Below are 9,895 nucleotides of genomic sequence, written 5' to 3'. Positions count from 1 at the left end.
TCTAAGGGTTTTGTGCAATGGAAGGATATTTTGACAGGTTCATGGCATGGCCTGGATCCGGTATTGATATGGGTGAGAGGATCTGTTTGTGTGTTTCCACAGTACCGCTGAGATCCCATTTGGATCCCTGAATGGCTTATGAGGAAAAGCGCCCCACCTCAAGATGCACCTGCCGAATGCTGAGTGGGGTGAATGGGAGTTGCACGGGTATTTCTCCCATGGCCATGATTGCTGGTGGAGCAGTAGGAAACGCCTCGTTCAAAAGGAGTTCTAGCGAAATATTTGAAAGTTCAGTTAGATTATTAGCATCAGAAAAAATTATGTCCTTGCTCCAACCCTTGTATGTGGATGGGCGCCGTTTGTGTTGATAGTTAGTAATGCTAGTCTTAGTAAACAGGAGTAAGCTAGATTGTAGCCCTCAGGATTGCTTTTACTCCATATGTTGGGATGGAAATAGATTCTCCCTTGCTGTGGTTGCCAGGATGCCCAGGTACATTTGCGATGGTTGGAGCCACAGCTTCTACTATACCCAATCCAGTATTAATGCCCACTTAAAGGGAGGCATTATGGTACTTAACCAAAAGGTGGATCTGGTCCAAGAACATGTGGATACCTTGTGGCAGATAGCACAGTTAGGAACCTCTGCACAGTATCAAAATTGCACTCAGGCTGCTAACTTGTCTAGACAATTGTCAATGTATCTTACAGGGAATTGGTCTAGAGAAATGGATCATCTGTTGCAGGATCTTCGCATAGCCATAGTCCACGTGAATTCCACCAGAGTTGACCTGTCCTTGCTAGTGGACTGACATCCTGGATCTCTCATGCTATGAATCATCTGAAAGAGTGGGCGGGTATTGGAACTGTGGGTGCTTTACTGGTCCTTGTCAGTATATTGGCATTGTGGTGTATCTGTGCGCGTCCAGCAGCAATGACAGGCTGCTTTGGTAGTGCAAGCATTTGCAGCCCTGGAGGCAGGACAATCTCCACAGGCTTGGTTAACTATTCTGAATGTTCTTCTTCACACTCAGGATGCAAGGCTAAGCACTGCACTAGAGATCAGCTTCTAGCGGTCTCTTGGAGAGCACGTCTGATTGCATGTGGGTTGATGCCTCAGGTCCCACCTCCAGGAAAAAGGGCATAGGACGGGCATGGCACCAACTTGGCTTCTACGAGTTAGGGCTTTGGCAAATAAATCACCTAAGACAGAGACACATGCCGAATGGCTATGTTAACTAAGCCTGGTTTGTAATACAAACTAGATGTATGTGTTCTCAAAGACGGGTTTGATATTTTGCCAAGAGATATTAACTAAGCCCGGTTTGTAGTACAAACTAGATGTATGTGTTCTCAAAGATGGGTTAGATATTTTGCCAAGAGATATTACCACCAGGTTGCAGGGCCATTGCAATGTCCTTCTCATGGTTACTGGAGATCAGACCTCTACTCTTGCCTGTTGCGTTTAAAACAAAAAGGGGGGGAACTGTGGAGAGCCGCAGCTGCCACCCTAACTATGGCGCCTGGCCTCCAGCCAAAGCAGAGAGCATCGCAATAAACAAGTCCTTATTTGGAGCATCGTGATAAACAAGTCCTTATTTAGAAAAGTTGAGTGCCTCCAGTTTGTGATGCAAGCTGGCATGATTTCTCGTAACCTATTATGCTTTGCCACGTAGCCAATACTGATTGGGACCAGGGAAAGTATTTAACCCGTGAGTTCTGGGGGCTGGGAGAGAGATGATGAATGAATGATTCTATAGTTCCTGAATAAACAGCTTGGAGAAGAGTTCATGGTTGCCTCCTTATTTCTGCTGGTTGGTGAGGTGGCGACAATTGCCATTATTTCCAATAAATGTGTAATTACACAATCAGCCTGTTCAGAACTTAAAGCAGGTGCCTTGATATCCCGAGAATGTGTTAATGGTGTGGTGTACATACCTTTGCTTTCCAAACTCTGAAAAATGGAAGACATCTGCTAGATGTTGTGGTACCCCAGGGTTACCATCAGCAGGTAAAGGGGTTTGGGTGTATAGAGAACATGCAGGACATGTTTTTATTATTTCTTGGGATTATTTCCAAGTGATGGAATTTTTTTCTTTAAACCTTTTTCCATTAACAAAATTTCTTGTGAAATTTTGGGGGCTTTTAACACATTTCCTACTAGTAATTGGTCAATTTTGTATTTCTTTGAGCTAATGGACCTGGGAAACCTATACGAGACCAATTATGAGTAATATATAATTTTTACTTCTGATGACTTGTAATTGTAGAAATATCAAAGTTAATTCTGAGTTATAAGGTTCACATTCATCAGTTTCTTTTTTTTAAAGATTTATTTATTTATTATATATAAGTATACTGTTGCTGTCTTCAGGGTGTCAGATCTCATTACGGATGGTTGTGAGCCACCATGTGGTTGCTGGGATTTGAACTCAGGACCTTCAGAAGAGCAGTCAGTGCTCTTAACTGCTGTGCCATCTCTCCAGACCCCACATTTAGCAGTTTCTATATACAAAACAACTCTTTCTGCATAGAAAGACTCAGTAATTATGTTAAGAGGTTCAGGATAATCTAATAATACCATAACGCTTTCATACAATTCTGATTCCTGAACTGATATATATGGACTTTTGACCATCTTGCTTATTTTATCTGACTTATAGCCTGCCATCCCCGTCTTGTTTGTATCAATGTAAAACATTGGTGCCTCTTTACTATACCTGGAAAAATCCAATTAGTTCTTTTATAAACTGTATATGTTTGCTTTTCAGATATTTGTTAGTAGTTTTTTTAAAGATTTATTTATTGATTATATGCAAGTACACTGTAGCTGTCTTCAGATACCCCAGAAGAGGGCATCAGATCTCATTATAGATAGTTGTGAGCCACCATGTGGTTGCTGGGATTTGAACTCAGGACCTTTGAAAGAGCAGTCAGGGCTCTTAACCACTGAGCCATCTCTCCAGCTCCATTTGTTAGTAATTTTACCCAAGAAGTTACTACAAGCTTTTTGCCAGTCCTCATTAATTACCTATAATGACATGATCTCAGCATTTGTAAGAGGCACAACAATTTCAACTGGAGCTGTTCCTGACAATTGATGTAATCTTATTCTACCTTTTATAATTAATTTAGAAATCTCTTCTATATACGTCTTCAATTTTTTTACTTTGTTTATGAACTAAGAAAATCCATTCCATAATACTGTCTTCCCTTTGTATAATGAGCCCAGTAGGAGAATGAGTTGAAGGTGAAATGACCAGGATACAATCAAGTTTAGGATCCATTCGATCCACATATGTTTCCTGTAATCTTTGATCTACAAGAGTTAACTCTTTTTCAGCTTCAACAGTTAGACATCTTGGATTGTTTAAATTGGAGTCTCCTTGTAATGTTTGAAATAAATTACTTAACTCATATGAACTTAGTCCATTGTAGGCCTCAGCTAGTTAATATCTCCTAATATTTATGAAAATCATTAAGAGTTTGCAGTTGTTCCCTATGGATCTGTACCTTTTGTGGTCAAATTTTTTGCTGACTAATTTTATAACCCAAGTAACTAAATGAATCTCCTCTTTGTATTTTTTTTTTTTTCAGGAGCAATCTGTAAGCCCCGGCATGGGTGTTACTTTAAACATATTCTCTAAAACATCTTTGTCAGAATCAGTCAACTGAATATCATCCATATAATGGTAAATGATAGATCAAGGAAATTGCTTATGAATAATTTCTAAATGGATGTTGCACAAAATACTGACATAAAGTTGGACTATTTAACATTCCTTGTGGAAGTGCCTTCTAGTGGTGTCTCTTTAGTGGATGACTATTATTCAAAGTAGGTACCAAAAAAGTGAACCTTTCCTATCTTTCTCATGCAAGGGCATTGAGAAAAAAAACAATCACTCAAGTCAATTATTATTATAGGCTGTAGGGAGCCGGCATTTGTCATGACAAGATGGCGCCTACTTCCGCTGTCGAGTAAACAACTGTTTGCGCATGTGCGTAGAGTGAAAAGATGCCATGTCACGGCCCATTCTGGGGCGTCACATAGGGTAATGAGCGAACAGCCAATCATGGGCAGACACGCCGCACTGTGGTGTATATAAGCAGTGCGGATTACTGGCTCGACCTCTTTTTCCCTCTGGGAGAGGGCAGTAAACGTCGTCGCTGCAGAAGGAACCTAGTGTGTCCGCGTGTCTTCTTCCCGGCGAGACGACTGCGCAGGCTACAATAGGCCATGATTTTGGTAACAAAGATGATAAAGGAAGCCCAGGCTGAAAAGGACCCATTGGTTGAATTACCTTATTAATTGTTCTTAAGTCTCTTATCATCCTCCATTTAACTGATTTCTTTTTTACAACAAACACAGAAATCCCATGGGCTGGTGGACTCTACTGTATGTTGAGCCTCCAGCTCTTCTTGTACCAGTTGTTCAAGTGCCTGCAGTTTTTCTTTTGTTATGGGCCATTGCTCTTGCCAAGGAGGTTGGTTTGATAACCATGTTAGGGGCAAGGCTGTCGGCATGTCAGCAGTGGCCCCTTTTATAAATTTGGAAACTCAATCCCTGTGACATCCTGGTTTTTGACCATGGGCACAGCCTGGGATTGTTCTCTATCATCTGTATCAATACCTCCCCAGAAGCATCGGCCATAATCTTCAATTTCGTCATTTGCCCTCCCTGGAATTTCAGGAATATATATTTTTTTAAAGATTTATTTATTATTATCTAAGTACACTATAGCTGTCTTCAGGCATACCAGAAGATTGCATTGGATCCCATTACAGATGGTTGTGAGCCACCATGTAGTTGCTGGGATTTGAACACAGGACCATCGGAAGAGCAGTCAGTGCTCTTAACTGCTGAGCCATCTCTCCAGGCCGAATTTCAGGAATATTAATCTGAGTATCTCATGGTTGTAAAAGATCCTTTCCCCATAAGTTTATGGGTATGTCAGCCACATAAGGTCTCAACTTCCCGGTTTGCCCTTCTGGTCCCACACAGGTAATCCATTGCATCCTTTGTCTTATTCATGATAATTTACCAATTCCTATAAATTGTGTGAAAACTTTCTGAAGTGGCCAGTCTGGATTCCAAGACTTTTGAGAAAGTATACTAAGATCAGCTCCAACACTTCTATGTCCACACCTTTCATCTGTATCGTTAATTTGGGTCTCTGATCATTAACCCCTGTTTGCCAGAACACACATTTTCCAGTGCTCCCAAAAGTTCCTGTCCTTTCTACTGGGGCGGTCCTGCCCTTGATGTAAGGAAACAACAGTTGAGCAATTCTATTCCCTGCATTTGCATCTCCTTTGTCACACACGCCATAATTTTTTTTTTTTTTTTTTGGCTTTTTTGAGACAGGGTTTCTCTGTGTAGCCATGGCTGTTCTGGAACTCACTCTGTAGACCAGGCTGGCCTCGAACTCAGAAATCCGCCTGCCTCTGCCTCCCAAGTGCTGGGATTAAAGGTGTGTGCCACCACCGCCCAGCTCACACCATGATTTTTATTTCTTCCTTGCTTTCCCCTTCTATTATACCTGGATGCACAATAAATCCTGGAGAAGTTAATCCACTTCTTCCCAAGATTATTGCCACTGTCCCTGAAGGTAAGGGACCATACACACCAGTGGTTAACTGGTAACATTAAACTTTTGGGGATAATGTAAGAGAGGTATCTGTAGCCAGATCCAAAGCTGCCCTTCCTCCTGTAGCATGCCTAAGATCAAAATACTTAATTTTGATTTTCTTGCCTGTTTAGTACCTTCTGCCTGATTGATGACAGGCCCCTCTCTTCATTTCCCGATGGCAAGAGGTTACCTCTTATGTCTCTTTTAGAAGGATAGTCCATTGACCCATATTTGCCCTTTCCACAGTGGCTACAATACCCTGGAAGCCTTTGTGGCTCATAGTGACCAGAGCCTGATTGTTATCTCCTATGATTACCGTATTCTCTAGAGTCAATGTACCTGTTATTTTGAGTTCTGAATCTTTTAACCTTACAGTTTCTTTGGATAGAGCATTTTGATTCTAGATACAATTTGCCCTATGATGTTGGCATTATACCACTAAGAACCTATATCAGTTGTTTCTCTTATCCATTCATCTATAGGAACTCCATGTGCTTTCAATTGTGCTGATTACTCTCTTACACTTGGTATTTGCATTTGCTTTTTTTCCCCTCTCTCTTTCTTTCTCCCTTTCTTTCTTTCTTCCTTCCTTCCTTCCTTTCTTCCTTCCTTCCTTTCCTCCTTTCTTTCTTTCTTTCTTTCTTTCTTTCTTTCTTTCTTTCTTTCTTTCTTTCTTTCTTCCTTTCTTTCTTCCTTTCTTTCTTTCTTTCTTTCTTTCTTTCTTTCTTTCTTTCTTTCTTTCTTTCTTTCTTTCTTTCTTTCACAACTGCTTCCATGCATCGCAGCAGATCTCCTCCTCCTCCTCCTCCTCTTCCTGCTCCTTCTTCTTCTCCTTCAAGATTTTATTTAAGTGTATGAGTACACTGTCACGTCTTCAGACACACTAGAAGAGGGCATCGGATCCCATTACAGATGGTCCTGAGCCACCATGTGGTTGTTGGAAATTGAACTCAGGGCCTCTGGAAGAGTAGCCAGTGCTCTTAATGGCTGAGCCATCTTTCCAGCCCTGGTATTTGCATTTTCAAATGCCAAAATTTCTATCAATGACTGGCTTCAGTGTCTGTCATGGCTCTGTTCACTGCTGAACTTAACCTCTGTAAGAATTCTGTGAAGACCTCTCCAGAACCCTGCATCATTTTAGTAAACGAGAGGTTATCAATGTCGCTTAAGAAGATTGGCAGGGCTGGCAAGATGGCTCACTGGGTAAGAGCACCGACTGCTCTTCTGAAGGTCCTGAGTTCAAATCCCAGCAACCACATGGTGGCTCACAACCATCCATAATGAGATCTGTCACCTTCTTCTGGTGTGTCTGAAGACAGCTACAGTGCATTTATGTATAATAATAAATAATTTAAAAAAAGAAGATTGGCAAAATGGCTGCTATTTTTGTTTTTGTTTTTGTTTTGTTTTATGTGTATGAGTACACTGTAGTTGTACAGATGGCCGTGAGCCATCATGTGTGTGGCTGCTGGGAATTGAACTCAGGACCTCTGCTGGCCCTGCTCGCTGCTCGGCTCGCTGCTCCAGTGTAATTCACTGTAGCTGTCTTCAGACACACCAGAAAAGGGTGTCCAATCTCATTGTGGGTGGTTGTGAGCCACCATGTGGTTGCTGGGATCTGAACTCAGGACCTTTGGAAGAGCAGTCAGTGCTCTTACCCGCTGAGCCATCTCACCAGCCCTCAAACCTCATTTCTAATGGTGGTTCTTAAATGCTTTACCCTCCCTTGTAGCCTACCACCCACCAGAGGTAGTGGAAAAGAAAGGATATTGGGGAAATGGACCTGTTTAGAAAGGTTCTTTGGACCAACTTCCATCTGTGTTCTCTGGAAACCAGCTGTTCAGTTCATAGGTTAGCAGGCAATGGCAGCTCAATCGACTTGCTAACACTTCACACATATACCAGCAGCCCAGTTTGGTAGAGTCAGATTAGCAACAGTGGTGACATGATCTAGCAGAGACAGCCAGGCCTCAGCCTTGGCACAAGTCATCAGGAAGGACCTGGAGGGACACCAAGAGAAGTTCTCAGCTGTGCCTCTCTCAGGGAAGTGAAGATCAGCAAAGATGAGAGACCCACAAGCCTCACACAGCTAGCTGTACCAGCAAGCCGAGCTCTGTCTCCTTCACTCCATGGAGTCCTGTTTATACCCTCCAAATACCACATGTCCTCCACATGTCTTGCTTCAGCACGTGCATCCAGTCAGCCCGAGTCCTTAGAAGCAGCAAGAAACTGTGGCACACCACCAGAAGTTTTTTGGTGCTTTTCTCTCTATAGAGTCCTGACAAATGGAGCTCAACTTCACAATGTAAAGCGGACCAAAGAATCCAAAGGTGTTAGCAAAGAACCCTTCATCACGTGTCCTTTCACATGCGCTTGCTTTAGCAGAACGTCTTCTCTCCTGTGTCTGCTTCAGCCAAACATTCCTTCATGAGTCTGCCTGAGCCTTTCACACCTGTGTCCAGTTTAATAAAATGTTCCCTCACATGTTTGCCCCAGCAAAACACCAACCAACCAACTTTCCAAAGAACCCTTAAGTTTCCACTTGAATACACCACCCTGGCCTACTGCCAGGCAGGGACAGGGAGAAAATGACCAAGAACTTAACTTGGGACATCACCTAGCTCTTTAGTGTTTGCTCCAGGCCTATGGCCCCTGAGCATGCGCTGTTGGGAGGGGTTGAGACAGAAAGGAAGGAAGGGAAGAAGAGCGCCTTGGGAACGAGCACCTTGGCTGTCAAGGTCAACAACCAGAGCTTTCTGTGTGCCTCGGTATGAGAGGGTGGACATCAGAGGTTGAGCACATCCTATTCTCTACTCTGGTTGGAAGAAGGAAATAAAGAGGGAAGAGGCTTGCCTGTAGGACTCCAACAGAGGAGACAGGAATCCCCAAGTATGGCAGTGAGGGTCAGGAAGCCAAAGGGGAACAAGAAAGAAGAAAGAGCCCAGAAAGGGACAATGTTGAGGTTTGGCCTTTTGCTATGTATACTAATGCTGAATACTGGCCCCCAAAGCCTAATTGCATACACAAAGTGATGCTATGTGATCTTGCTCCTTAATTTAAAGCTGTTGGTTGAATAAAGATGCAGACAACCTATAGCTGGGCAGGAGAGAGGTAGACCAGGGGATCTGAGGGAAGACCATGAGGGAGAGAGAGAAGATGGAAAGAGACAATACCATGGGGGAAGAATCTTGAAAACATGGCCACGAGGGCTGGCCAATCGGAGTTAAGAGCTACCCAGATGGAACATAGCAAGTTATAACTCAGGGTTATTGATGGGGAAGTAGGTACAAGTAGCTTAGAGGGTAGATATCTGCCCAGCCTTAGTGCATTAAAGGCTTACTATAAATATAAAGGTTTTGTGTCTTTTATCTGGGAACTGAATGATCAAAGGAGGGGTAGAAAGCCCAGATTGAGATAAAATAAATATAGGAGAGAACTGATTTCTGTTGAAGAAAAAAAACCAACAGCTTGGTCAAAAAGCCAGATGGAGGTTTTCTAACTACCACCATCAGACTGCCACCCCAGGGAGCTGTTAGCTGGAGGGCTGTTACCAGGACTCGGTATACCAAGACTCAGCATACTGGAGACATCTAGAGAAGGCTCTTCTCCTCCCACCAGGCAGCCTGCATTGCCGGGCTCAAGCTCAGGATTCCTTACCTTCTGTACACAGCACCCAGACCCCCACCTCTAGAGCCCCAGTGAGTCATAGGGCTGGGCAGGACTGAGACTGTCTGACTGTCCCAGTCCTAGACTGTCCCTTCCTTGCCCTATCACCTCTGCCCTAAACAAACGAGCCAACAGTCTTAAAACTCGGTTGGTGTTGAGGGCATTGCTGCCAAGCCTAATGATATGGTTCTGATTCCCGGGACCCACAAGAACTACAGCTTCTCATCTCCATACTGCACTGTGGCAACTCTGGCTCCAAAGTTGTATTGGAAGGCTGGAGAATCTTAGAATTTAAAATGAGGGCATTTAATTGAAATGTATGTATAATGTGTAGCCCTTACCTAAAAGAGGGCATGGAAAACCTCTGTGTCAAGCCAAAAAACGAGAAGTAAGTAGTTCCAGGAACTTGGCTAACTCAGAGCCTCAGGGCTCTGGTTCCTAATACCTGCCCCTCCTGACTGATCCACAATGAGGGTGGAACTAGGAATGAAGGTCTAGTGGTTTATGAGACTCTCCACTCTGTCGACCAGTAGGTGAAGATTACATTCCTAGAATGAATATGTTCCCCTCCCTAACTGAATACCTTGGGCTGGGTCCCTCTA

The sequence above is a fragment of the Mastomys coucha genome, unplaced genomic scaffold (assembly GCF_008632895.1).
Source record: "Mastomys coucha isolate ucsf_1 unplaced genomic scaffold, UCSF_Mcou_1 pScaffold18, whole genome shotgun sequence".
In the NCBI taxonomy this organism is placed as follows: domain Eukaryota; kingdom Metazoa; phylum Chordata; class Mammalia; order Rodentia; family Muridae; genus Mastomys; species Mastomys coucha.
The sequence above is the reverse complement of the archived record's forward strand: the minus strand, read 5'-3'. Positions refer to the sequence as shown.